General features: G+C 42.9%; 1 protein-coding gene and 1 pseudogene across 1 annotated transcript in view; both read right to left on the reverse strand.

Moving 5' to 3' along the window:
- samd8 (sterile alpha motif domain containing 8) overlaps positions 1-9,256 on the reverse strand; it is a 65,656-nt gene extending 56,400 nt beyond the window's left edge. The window contains exon 1 of the mRNA XM_072583257.1: positions 9,098-9,256. The gene's annotated coding sequence lies outside the window, so the exon portion shown is untranslated. The remainder of the gene's footprint in view (positions 1-9,097) is intronic.
- Positions 1,713-13,913, reverse strand: LOC140484478 (large ribosomal subunit protein eL6-like; annotated as a pseudogene).
- Between the last annotated feature and the right edge of the window lie 362 nt (positions 13,914-14,275).

The raw sequence follows: 14,275 nt of genomic DNA on the forward strand, positions 1-14,275 counted from the left end.
AAACAAACAGAGAGCTGGTGAAACTCAGCAGATTAAGAGTCATCATACCAGACTTGAAATGTTAACCATTACTTTCGCCATAAATGCTGCCAAACCGGAGTTTCTCTAGCATTCTTTCTCTTTGTTTAATCATATCAAAGAATCTCTCCAGTATGGAAGCAGGCCATTCGGCCCACTGAGACCACATTAACCCTCCAAAAAGCATCCCACTCAGACCCATCCTTCTCCCCTATTCCTCCAACCTTACATTTCTCATGGCTAATCCAACTAGCTTTGCACATCAATGGACTCAATGGGCAATTTAGCATGGCCAATCAACCTAAACTGCACATCAATGGACTAAGTTAAAAATCACACAACACCAGGTTATGGTCCAACAGCTTTATATGGAAGACCTAGTTTTCGGAACACTGCTCCTTCATCAGGTAGCTCATGGGGCAGGATCATAAGACACAGAACTAATAGCACAAGATCATAGTGTGTCAAGCAACTGATACAATATGTTGAATAAACCTAGATTGCTGTTAAGACTTTTAATCTTTTAAAATGGGTTACAGGTTTCAATGAGAGGAAGCCGGAGCACCCAGAGGAAACCCTTGCGGACGTGAGTAGAATATGCAAACTCCACACAGTCACCCAAGGTGGAATCAAACCCAGATCCCTGGCACTGCCAAGCAGCAGCACTAACCACTGAGCCATTGTACTGCCCAAAGTTAATTAACTATTTGTAACAGACACCATTTCGCATAAGCATGACTGAGAAGGCTGGAGAAAGCACAGCAAAGTTTGTTAGACTGATTCACAGAGTAACAGGGTTCTGATGGTGGAAGTTTGAGTAAACTAGGTCTATATTTTCAGAAGTGAGAAGAGTGTAAAGCTCATTCAAAGATTTGACAGGGAAAGAATCAAAGACACTGAAAGGTTATTTCCTGTACTGTGGAAATTGGAAAGGGGACACAGATTGAGGATAAGGAACTGAGATAAAGAGATTTTTTTTCACTCAAAGGATGGTGATTTTATTATAATTCCCAGCCCCAGGGACTTGACGATGCTCTATTGTTAAACTGTGCTCAGTTTTGAAGGAAGATCACTGAACCTGAAACATTAACTCTGTTTTCTCTCCATAGATGCTGCCAGATGTGTTCAGTCTTCCAGCAATTTCTGTTTGTGTTTCAGTCCACTGAGTACAGTTTTGGTCTCCTTATTTAAGGAAGAATTGGAAGCAATTCAGAAGAGGTATATTAGATTGATAAATGGATTATCTTATGAGGAAAGGTTTTAAAGACTGCTACTTTCACTGGAGTGTAGAAGAGTGAGGGGATGACTTAATTGAATTACATAAGATCCAAATCAGTCTTGACAAGGAGACATGGAACTGCTGAAAACTAATGGTCCTCTTTAAGAGCTAGGGTCAGGAGAATTTTATTCTTTCAGAGGTTTGTGCACTTTGGAAATCTCTGCATCAAGTTTTTTTATTCTGGCCAGGCCAGTATTATTTCCAACTATATTTGTGAAAAGAGTATTGTTATGGGTCTGGAGTCACATGTAGGCCAGACCTGATGAGGATGTCAGTTTCCATCCCAAAAGGACATTAGTGAACCAGACAGGTTTTTCTGAAAATCAACAATTGTTTCATGTCATCATTAGACCCTAATTCCAGATTTTATTTGCTGAAAGCCCAATTTTAATAAGTGTATATCTTTACAACATGCTCAAAAGATTATTTTATGTGGATAAACGCACTTAGACAAATAGAACATGGAATGGAGGTAGCCATGGAGTTGTGCAGTCTTCTTAATAATAGGCAGAATTTCTGTCTTCTGGACTTTCGTCCACTATTGCGTTCATTGACATTTCTCTTTCTCAGTATTAAAAAGGCCACCCTCCTAGTGTTTGGGTCTATGCAGCTGCTTCTTCTTGAAGTAGGAGTTAGTCAGGTGTGTGGAAATTTTTACTCCTGACAGTTGAATCTTTATAGATGTTGCAATGACAAATTTCTAGTGAACTCTCTGCAGTGGGGCATGGTTGAGAGCCAGAGGACCAGTAACAAGCAATAGGGCACAATTAAACTGCTTCAGAAAAATCACTCACTTGCACCTATGGAAAGCAGTAAGCATACAGTCCCTGGATGACGGATACATGAAGGTGCCTTTCGTGCTGTCTGAAAGGTTTGTTATCATAGCTACTCCTTTTGTAAAGGACATCTTCAGAGTGGTTACGGTGTGGCATTTTGACGATTTTCATGACATGATTACCTCCATTTTTGGTAATGTACAAGCTTGGTAATTGAAAAAGGGGTATTTTCCTTCAACATCTTCTCACTGACCTAGGAGCTCTGTATTTTTACTTGGGCATGGCTCTCCTTGCATACACGGCAGAGTGGAAATATCTACCATGGTCCTAAGCCACAGGGTGACTTGGTTTCTTTCGTTTCTTTGTCTTTTCCACCAGCGGTTCCTTCTCTCCTTCACCTGTCACTGAATTCAAATTCCACTAACTCCCATGGTGGGATTCAAATCCAGGTACCCAGAACATTCCCTGGGTCTCTGGTGTTGAAAACAGCGTCATTGAATGTTTTCAAAACAGAAGTATATCCTCGGCATGGACGAAGTGGACCAAGAGGTCTGCTTCTGTGCTGTACATCGCTATGACTCTGTCTTGTGAGGTAAGTGATTCAAAAGTAATTTGGGGGTGCACAGGAATATGGAATCCCAAATGCAAACAGATCAGCCATAATTTTCTGAATAGCAGGGTGGCAGGGTCAAGGGACCAAATAGCCTACATCTTCTTCCAACTTCTATGTCTGTGTCTATTTAATGCTAGTGGGAATATCTACCATGGTCCCATGGTACCATGTCTATTTAATGCTAGATAGACAGATTAATGTCTGTTAGGGAATTAAGGAACACGGAGAGTGGACAAGAAACTGGAGTTGAAGTTGAAGGTCACCTATAATCAGAGAGTCATAGCATCATAGAGATGTACAGCACGGAAACAGACCCTTTGGTCCAACTCATCCATGCCAACCAGATATCCCAACCTAATCCATTTGCCAGCACTTGGTGCATATCCCTCTAAACCGTTCCTATCCATACACCCATCCAGACACCTTTTAAATGTTGTAATTGTACCAGCCTCTACAACTTCCTCTGGCAGCTCATTCCATAAATGTACTACCCTCTAGTGAAAAGGTTGCTCCTTAGGTCCCTTTTATATCTTTCCCCTCTCACCCTAAACCTATGCCCTCTCCTTCTGGATTCCCCCATCCCAGGGAAAAGACATTGTCTATTTATCCTATCCATGCCCCTCACGATTTTATAAACTTCAATGAGGTCAGCCCTCAGCCTTTGATGCTCCAGGGAAAACAGTCCCAGTCTATTCAGCCCCTCCTTATAGCTCAAATCCTCCAACCCTGGCAACATCTTTGTAAATATTTTTGGAACCCTTTCAGGTTTCACAACATTGGCGACCAGAATTGCACGCAATATTCCAACATGAACTCCCAACTCCTACACTCAATGCTCTGACCAATAAAGGAAAGCATACCAAACGCCGCCTTCACTATCCTATCTACCTGTAACTCTGCTTTCAAGGAGCTATGAACCTGCACTCCAAGGTCTCTTTGTTCAGCAACACTCCCTAGGACCTTATCATTAAGTGTGTAAGTCCTGCTAAGATTTGCTTTCCCAAAATGTACCACCTTGCGTTTATCTGAATTAAACTCCATCTGCCACTCCTCAGCCCATTGGCCCATCTGATCAAGATCCCATTGTACTCTGAAGTAACTTTCTTCCCTGTCCACCACACCTCCAATTTTAGTATCCTCTGCAAACTTACTAACTATACCTCCTTTGTTCACATCCAAATCATTTATATAAATGATAAACAGTAGTGGACCCAGAGTGATCCTTGTGGCACACCACTGGTCACAGGCCTCCAGTCTGAAAAGCAACCCTCCACCATCCTCTGCCTTCTACCTTTGAGCCAGCTCTGTAACCAAATGGCTAGTTCTCCCTGTATTCCATGAGATCTAACCTTGCCAACCAGTCTTCCATGGGGAACCTTGTTGACCGTCTTACTAAAGTTTCATATAGATCATACCCACTGCTCTGCCCTCATCAATCCTTTTTGTTACTTTTTCAAAAAACTCAATCAAGTTCGTGAGACATGATTTCCCACACACAAAGCCATGTTGACTGTCTCTAAGTCCTTGCCTTTCCAAAAAGGTGTAAAACCTGTCCCTCAGGACTCCCTCCAACAACTTGCCCACCATCGACATCAGGCTCACCAGTCTATAGTTCCCTGGCTTGTCCTTACCACCATTCTTAAATAATGGTATCACATTAGCAAACCTCCAGTCTTCTGGCACCTCACCTGTGACTATCGATGATACAAATGTCTCAGCAAGAGGCCCAGCAATCACTTCCCTAGCTTCCCACAAAATTCTGGGTTACACTTGATCAGGTCCTGGGGATTTATCCATCTTTATGCGTTTCAAGACATCCAGCATTTCCTCCTCTGTAATATGGACATTTTTCAAGACGTCACCATTTATTTCCCTGCATTCTATATCTTCCATGTCCTTCTCCACAGTAAACACTGATGCAAAATACTTATTTAGTATTTCCCCATCTCCTGTGGCTCCACACAAAGGTCGCCTTGCTGATCTTTGAGGGGTCTTATTCTCTCCCTCGTTACCCTTTTGTCCTTAGTGTATTTATAAAAACCCTGTGGATTGTCCTTAACCCTATTTGCCAAAGCTATCGCATATCCCCTTTTTGCTGTCCTGATTTCCCTCTTACATATACTCCTACTTCCTTTATACTCTAAGGATTCACTCTATCTATTCTGTCTATACCTGACATTGCCTTCTTCTTTTTCTTAACCAAACCCTCAATTTCTTCAGTCATCCAGCATTCCCTATACCTATCAAACTTACCTTTCACCCTAAAAGGAACATACTGTCTCTGGACTCTTGTTATCTCATTTCTGAAGGCTTCCCATTTTCCAGCCATCTCTTTACCTGCGAACATCTGCCCCCAATCAGCTTTTGAAAGTTCTTGTGTAATACTGTCAAAATTAGCCTTCCTCCAATTTAGAACTTCAACTGTTCGATCTGGTCTATCCTTTTCCATCATTATTTTAAAACTAATAGAATTACGGTCGCTGGCCCCAAAGTGCTTCCCCACTAACACCTCAGTCACCTGCCCTGCCTCATTTTCCAAGAGTATGTCAAGTTTTGCACCTTCTATAGTAAGTATATGCACATACTGAATCAGAAAATTTTCTTGTGCACGCTTAACAAATTCCTCTCCGTTTAAACCCTTAACACTATGGCAGTCCCAGTCTATCTTTCAAAAGTTAAAATCCCCTACCATAACCACCCTTTTATTCTTACAGATAACTGAAATCTCCTTAAAAATTTGTTTCTCAATTTCCCACTGACTATAAGGGGGACTATAATACAATCCCAATAAGGTGATCATCCCTTTCTTATTTCTCCGTTTCACTCAAATAACTTCCCTGGATGTATTCTGGGAATATCCTCCCTCATTACTGCTGTAATACTATCCCTTATCAAAAACACCACTTCCCCATATGTCTTGCCTCCCTTTCTATCCCTCTTATAGCATTTGTATCCCGGAACATGAGACTGCTAGTCCTGTCCATCCCTGAGCCATATTTCTATAATTGCTATGATATTGCAGTGCCATGTTCCTAACCATGCCCTCTCTGTTAGGCCTCATGCATTGAAATAAATGCAGTTTAATTTATCAGTCCTACCTTGATCTCTGCTTTGTTCTTGCCTGCCCTGACTGTTTGACTCTTTTCTTTTCTCAACTGTACCAGACTCAGATTGATCTCTTTCCTCAGTATCTCGCTGGGTCCCACCCCTCCTCCTTACTAGTTTAAATCCTCCTGAGCAGTTCTAGCAAATCTCCCTGCCAGTATATTAGTCCCCTTCCAATTCAAGTACAATCCGTCCTTCTGTACAGGTCACTTCTACCCCAAAAGAGATTCCAATGATCCAAAAATGTGAATCCTTCTCCCATACACCAGCTCTTCAGCCATGCATTCATCTGCTCTACCCTCCTATTCCTATTCTCACTAGCTCACAGCACCGGGAGTAATCCAGCTATTTCAATCCTCGAGGACCTCCTTTTTAAAATTCCTACTTAACTCTCTACATTCTCCCTTCAGAATCTCATCCATTTCCTTTCCTATGTCGTTGGTTCCAATGTGTACAATGACGTCCTGCTGGCCCCTCTCCCCTTTGAGAAAAGTTTGCACCCTCTCTGAGACATCCTTGATCCTGGCACCAGGGAGGCAACACACCATTCTGATTTTTCGCTGCTGGCCACAGAAATGTCTGTCTGTACTTTGGACTAGAGAGTTCCCTATCACAATCGATCGCTTGCAACCCGATATACCCGATGTACATTAGAGCCAGTCTTGATACCAGAAATTTGATTGTTTGTGCTACATTCCCCTAAAAGTCCATCACCCCCTACATTTTCCAAATCAACATACTTGTTTGAAATGGAGAAAGACACAGAAGACTCCTGTACTACCCTCCTACCTTTCTTGAAGGTAACCCATCTACCTAACTGTATCGGCAGCTTTTCTCCCTTCCTATAACTGCTATCCATCACACTCCCAGCTCTTGTAAATTCCTTATTGCCTCTAATTGTCGTTCTAACCGATATTGAATAGCAAATAGGCAGATTGTCTTCTCCTGCTCCTCTTATTTCTTATATTATTGTACTTCTTATTTTCTTATATATTATTGTACATTCAAAATCAATCCCAAAATCAGCAGTAAGTTCACTCCCTATTTATTTTGCTTCACTGTTTCTAGTTCTTTGTATCCAATTTAATTATTCCTATGGAGCTCCCACTAATTGACAAATTACAGACAAAAAACACATGACAGTAAGATGCAATTATTGGTAATGTTGCTCCTAAACTAATAAGTGTTTTATTACAGATTTCTCTTGTTCAAATGCATGTTTTGCAAACAATCAAAATATGGCACTGTCTTCGCCATTCTTGTTTCGCTCCTGGTGCTCACTATTTTAGAAGTCCAGAATCAATTGTTTTTAGAATATCCCATCAATTGGAGGAAACTTTGTTACATTTATTCATTTACACAGCAGGACTGGAAAGTGTAAATTAAGAATATAAAGTACAAGTTGTGCAACCTCTCGGCATTCTACCTGCCCATGGCGTACACATCTCTGCAAGTAATTTTGGAGAGCCGGGATGTAAGAAAGGTTAGAGAAGCAAGAGAGAATGGAGTGTTTTCTTCAATGATCTGTCACATTTGCATACATGCAGCTAGTTCACTTTCAATATGGTACTAGCTTAATCGCTCCAGAGTCAACTGACAAAGGAAGCTTAGTACAAACTTCTTGCAGCTGCTGAGATTGATTCATTGCTTTGCAACTTCAGGAAATTATTTTTCAAAAATATTATTTCTCAAAGCTGTAAAATGTCTCAACAATATTTTCATAATACTGGTCAGCTTGGGTAGAGACAGCCACATTTGGTTGTGGCCAATCTACTCGAGTACATGATCATGATGAAAGATCTAAAGTAAGTATGTCATTCACACATCACAAGCCTTAAGTCATGATCATGAGTCAGAATGAGGAAGCTCATGACGAGGCTTCTTTAGGAATGAAACACACCATTACTTGACATTGATCAAAATGTTGGGCCTCCACTGCCTAAGAACCCTGGCCAATTTGCTGATAAAATGGTATTATGATGCTGGTTCTCTGTTTGTCATAACTCTACTGTTGAATCTTTTTTTTCAATGATAGACTGTTAACACGAATATATATTAGCAACTCTAAATTACTGCATCATAAAGTTAGTCATTCTATAGGGCATTCAAGTTTTTTTGTCCTTGTAGGTGACTGAGATTTGTACCTTTTGAGCATCATGTCCCAACGATTAAATGGCTTAAAAGTGCAACTTTAGAGAAACTGAGTGAACTTTCCCAGTGTGGTGGCCCAATCAGACTTACCCCTGACTCCAGCTCATTTTGTGATTTCAGCACACGTACATTATTGTGACAAGTGTGTCTGCCTGAAGTAAGGTAGAGATTGGAGATCTCCAGTAGTCTTACAGTATAACACTGTGAGAAACCTCAGCAGGATGGGCTGCATAATTCAAGAGGGCTGAATGAATATCTGAATAGGGACGTAACACCTGTTGTGACATATAGTGTTTCCTGTATTCCATGATTAGTCAGATAGACTGCATTGGTCTTGTTCATTCTGATGTAAACTAAGAACCGTACCAGAATCCTTCCAACAGACTGTATTGTTAGGCCCAGGAAGAAATAGAAAATATAAAAAATACCTGGATTTGACCACATGAGAGTTTACCCATGTCATATTTAAGTACTGTTGGAATATGAATTTCAGTAAGAAATGCTCAAATAGTCTACGAAATGGGGATTGGTCACAAACAATAAAGTGAAATCTAACACTGGAAAATGTGAACTTTCTGACATTACACAACTTCATATGATTTAATTTTCAAAAGTGTGTCTGTAAGTGACTCTGCCAATCCAATTCAAATCAAAAACCAAACTTGCCAAACACTATTAAGAACTGCCTGATCTAGGCTACTGCATTGTAACAATAACAAAGCTACCATTTCACACAATACACAATTAGATTGCTTTTTATGTCTGGCATATGAGAGAGAGAGAGATGGATCAATTCAGATCCAGAAATCCATCTACTGTCTGGAACCAGATCAAATGGGAACAGATCCTAAAACTTGTTTGCTCATCGGTGTAGTATTTTATCTGTTAGGTTTCACTGATCTTCAGCTAGATATATTCAACGGAATCAACTGTCCTGATCTCTCAGTGATCTATTTCCCATAGAACATAAAGTGGGGTTTTTTTTTCGGTAAAGGTTTGTCAGCAAACAGACAGTATCATTCAGGGGGAACAGTACAGACAGCGATGGAGCTCTGGCTCTGGGGTCTGGGGTCTGGCTGTAGCCCTGAGGACCCTCACAGCTGGGCCTTGATAACAGTCCCACTCACACCGGCTTAAAACACAGCTGTTACTTACCCCCACAGACACGCTCCGTGTCAGGAGCATATACTGCTTCTTCTGTTAATGCCGGAGCCCGGCCCCCATGTCAGATGAACACCAAGAGAAAAACTCCACCTCATCGTCGGCTTCCCACACACACAACATTACACAGCGTCCCCTGCAGCCCCGCTCAACTCGGAGAGTGGACTCCACGCACACTGCCACCTGCAGCAGTGGAGGGACATGACACACCGCACAACAACCCAGCGTGAACTCCACACACACTGCCACCTGCAGCAGCGGAGGGACATTAAACACCGCACAACACCCAGAGTGAACTCCACACACACTGCCAGCTACAGCAGCGGAGGGACATTAAACACCGCACAACACCGAGTGTGAACTCCACACACACTGCCACCTACAGCAGCGGAGGGACATTAAACACCGCGCAACACCCAGAGTGAACTCCACACACACTGCCACCTACAGCAGCGGAGGGACATTAAACACCGCGCAACACCCAGAGTGAACTCCACACACACTGCCACCTACAGCGGCGGAGGGACATTAAACACCGCACAACAACCCAGCGTGAACTCCACACACACTGCCACCTACAGCAGCGGAGGGACATTAAACACCGCACAACACCTAGTGTGAACTCCACACACACTGCCACCTACAGCAGCGGAGGGACATTAAACACCGCACAACACCCAGAGTGAACTCCACGCACATTGCCACCTACAGCAGCGGAGGGACATTAAACACCGCACAACACCCAGTGTGAACCCCACATACAGCGCCACCTGCAGCATTGCAGGGACAACAAGTCCCACACAGCGCGAATCACGGAATTCCAGTCGCAGCGCCACCTGCAGAACCGAAGGGACAACAAACCCTGAGAGAGCTGCAAGTTTAACAGAAGTACGTACACATTGACAAGTTAAGCCGATGATCAGGAGTTTGATTGCAAAGTTGTGTTACCTCGTGTGTTTTGCAGTAACCGTAGGACCACCGAGGGAGCTGCGAGAGGAGAGTTTGAATGACAAAGGGGTTAGTTTTACAGAGCCAAAGGGAAAGGTGATGCAGAAAGAAAAGAAACAGAGACTAGTAATCAGCAAGTGATCTTTGCTCTTCTTCAAATCGTGTATAAAAGTACCTAATATCCAGCCACTTAAAAAGCAAAGAAGCTTCAGGTTGTAACTGAAGGAGTACCACTTTACAGTGTGAGCTTGCATTGCATTCCGTTGGAAGGCAGGATTTCCCTGTAAGTATATATTATGCAAAATGGTGGGGATTGAGGGTTGCCAGTGTAATATCACTGATTCAGATAGGAGGTGGGGATAAACTGCCTAACTAGAAATAGTTATTTGTGGCAGACTGTCAGACACCAAATTTAACCCTGTCTTATTGAATAGAGTTAAAAATCAAACAATATTTGGAAATACGAGCTTTCGGAGCACTGTCAAAAGGATAATGGAATCTTGTCTAGAAAGTTGTCAGTGAGCAAGCTGTGATGTTGTCATTGAAGGAATAAAACATTGATCTTGCACCCAAAAAAATGATGGGAAAGGGTTTCAGTCCAGAAACATGGAATTCTTCAGATGCTGTGTGGTCTAACAATGCAGAATAAGGCTTATTGTTCTGATAGGATCTGTCCTAAAGAAAACCAGATCAATAGACTTGGCTTCCAGTCAAGATCAGAGTGGTGCTGGAAAAGCACATCAGGTCAGGCAGCATCCGAGGAACAGGAAAATCGACGTTTCGGGCAAAAGCCTTTCATCAGGAATGAGGCTGGGAGCCTCCGGGATGAAGAGATAAATGCGAGGGGGGTAGGGGTGGGGCTGGGGAGAAGGTAGCTAAGAAGATAGGTGGATGGAGGTAGGGTTGGAGGTGATAGGTCGGAGAGGATAGGTGGGAAGGAAGATTGGCAGGTAGGACAGATCATGAGGATGGTGCTGAGTTGCTGTGTTGGAACTGGGGTAAGGTGGGCAGAGGGGAAATGAGGAAACTGGTGAAGTCCACATTGATGCCCTGGATTGAAGTGTTCCAAGACAGAAAATGAGGCGTTCTTCCTCCAGGTGGTGAGGGAGTGGCAGTGGAGGAGGCCCAGGACCTGCATGTCCTCGGCAAAATGGGAGGGGGAGTTGAAATGTTTGGCCACGGGGAGGTGTGGTTGGTTGGGGCGGGTGTCCCGGAGATGTTCCCTAAAGCGCTCTGTGAGAAAGCGTCCAGTCTCCCCAATGTAAAGGAGACCACATCGGGTGCAACGGGCATAATAAATAACATTTGTGAATGTGCAGACTTGGCTTCCATTCAGATGGAGGGGGCAGGACAGAGCTGCAAGTAGAGAGTCTGCAGTTCATAGTTACTTTGAGCCAACTGCATGCTCTATTTATGGCCTGAGAGAGGGCCTGATCCAATTTGGGATGTGTCTGATCTCTGAACTACAGAGGAGGGAAATGTTGTAAGATTAATATTCGTTCACCATATATTTGCTGCCACGATCCTGTTTTCTGGTAGGAATCAACGGAGCCTGTTTGGTTGAATGAGAAGAGCCTTTTGTCATATGCAAGGTATAGTTTATTTCATAATAGCAGCTTAGTACAAGTTACATTGGTATTCTTACTGAGTGTATGAGAGGGATCTCAATGTTAGGTCTTACTCCTTCAAAATCCAAAGTTGATCCCCTGCCTGCATCCATGTGACATCATATTGGGCGTTGCTTAATGTGTATCTCAGCATTAACCTATCCAGACATTTACACCTTTGCACAACATTTCCCCCAAGACTTTCCCCTGTATACATTATATTATACATTTGTGCACACATTATATTTAGTTCTACTGTTTCTCCTCTCAACTCTCTGACTTCACAAAATCAGGTGATCTGCAAGTTACATCATTCTGCCAGAATGCATTCTCCTTGACTCAGACAATTGGTAGGCCTCTGGATTAAAAACTGTTATCTTTGATTCTGTTCTTAGTGTGGGGTTTGTAACTCCCTTTACACTGGAAGACATTTTCATAGAATACCTACAGTGTGGAAGCAGGCCATTTGGACCAACGAATCCACATTGACCCTCCAAACAGCATCCCACCCAGACCCAAGCCTCTACCGTATCGCTGTAACCCTGCATTTGCCATGGCTAATCCACCTAGCCTGTACGTCCTTGGACTCTTTGAACACTTTATCTCTTGGATTCCCTTCACTCAGGACATCTTGTTTGCTGAAACACGAGTTGCTCTTATAATGATTGTAATGAAGTTGGCCAGGTGGATCTCATAGAATATGAGTTCCTTGATTGTTGCTGTTATTCTGGTCCAATCGGGGAGCCTTGGCTGGCAGACAATAGCAAGAGTGTCAGACATCCAGCTCACTCTGAGAGCTGGCTCTGATGGAGCTGGATCAGTGTCAAGGACTCTCCACAAATAAGTAAAGGGTGACTTGGTGACAGGATACTCACCTCTGTGGAGTTATTTAAGCTTCATAGTAATATATAGAAGATATTTAATCACATGATTTCCTTTGCAGAGGACAACTGTCCAGTTCAAACAGGTTCTTTCTTTTTTGCAATATCTTGGATCTCTGAACTAAATACTTTTCATTTTTTGATAGTATCCTGGTTCTCTGAACCAAGCAATTTCTTTTGACCATGTCCTACATCTGTGGGTGTTGGTTATCTGATCTCAGTGGAAACTTCCATGAAATTGTATACACCACCTCTTCAATCTGTCTTTTTAAAATTCATTTATGGTATATGGGCATCATTGGCTAGGTCAGCATTAATTTCCCATTCCTAATTGCCCAGAGGGCAGTTAAGAGTCAACCACATTACTGTGGGTTTGGAGTCACTTGTAAGCCAGACCAGGTAAGGACAGCAGATTTCCTTCCCTCAAGGACATTAGTGAACCAGTTGGGTTTTTCTAGCAATCAACAATGGATTCATGGTCATCATGAGACTCTTAACTCCACATTTTCATTACATTCAAATTCCACCTCCTGTCATGGCGGGATTCAAATCCAAATTCCCAGTACATTACCTGGTCTCTAGATTCAGTGATTCAGTTCAGTGATAATATCACTTGGCCATCACCTTCCCTGTGTGTGCCAACGTTTATTCACAATTTGCCAGTAAATCTGTGTTGAAATTTATAGACTTTTTACTTCAACTGAGAATTAGCTTGGACACTTTTGTTGACTTACAGTAATTGCATTTCTGGTGAAACCAACATTTGTTTTTCAGTCATACTCCTTGAGGATTATTTCTTGCTTGGCATGATGTCTGTCACAGGTACTAAGCATTTTTCCTAGGAAGTGACAGGAATAAAATGTTTTTTTTATTTTAGATTCCCTACAGTGTGGAAACAGGCCCTTCGGCCCAACAAGTCCACACCGACCCTCCAAAGAATAACCCACCCAGTCCCATTTCCCTTTGACTAATTACCTAACACTGTGGTCAATTCACCTGACCTGCACATCTTTGGACTGTGGAAGGAAACCGGAGTACACAGAGGAAACCCACGCAGGCATGGGGAGAATGTGCAAACTCCACACAGACAGTCACTCAAGGCTGGATTCGAACCTGGGACCCTGCTACTGTGAGGCAACAGTGCTAACCACTGAGCCACCGTGGCACCCACATTTGCTTGAACTTGCATCTTCTCAGCATCTGACGCAAGGTTCACGTCAGTCATCACTATATCTGTTGCAGTCTGAATAATACCAGTTGAGGAATCATGAATGAGCTCAGTGGTGTAGACTGCTGTTTTATTATCTCATCATTTGTGCATCAAGACGTAGCTTGGCTGGTGATGAGAGTGGCATTACCTGTGAGATCCTTCATGTACGCCCGGACTCTCTGTGCCACTACACTTTGCCCTTGAAGTGGCAGGGACGTTGATGATGGAGAGAGTGTCACACATCTCCTTCTGAAATGTCCCTATGCAAAAAAGGTCTCGAGAGATGCATTGGATTTAGTCAAGGTTTGTCCCAAGCAATGCCATGCCTCAGGACTCTGTGTTCTACAGTCTGTTCCCCAAGACTGTACTTGGCTGACCATCAACTTGGTGAAAGACACTCTTTGGTCTGCCTAGAACTTGCTTGTCTTCCAAAACAAGGAGTTGACCTCCACCGAGTGTTGTAGACTAGCACATTCCAAGGTGCAAGACTACATGTTGAGGGATGCACTAAAGCTTGGAGTAGCTG

The sequence above is a fragment of the Chiloscyllium punctatum genome, chromosome 13 (assembly GCF_047496795.1).
Source record: "Chiloscyllium punctatum isolate Juve2018m chromosome 13, sChiPun1.3, whole genome shotgun sequence".
Classification (NCBI taxonomy): Eukaryota; Metazoa; Chordata; class Chondrichthyes; order Orectolobiformes; family Hemiscylliidae; genus Chiloscyllium; species Chiloscyllium punctatum.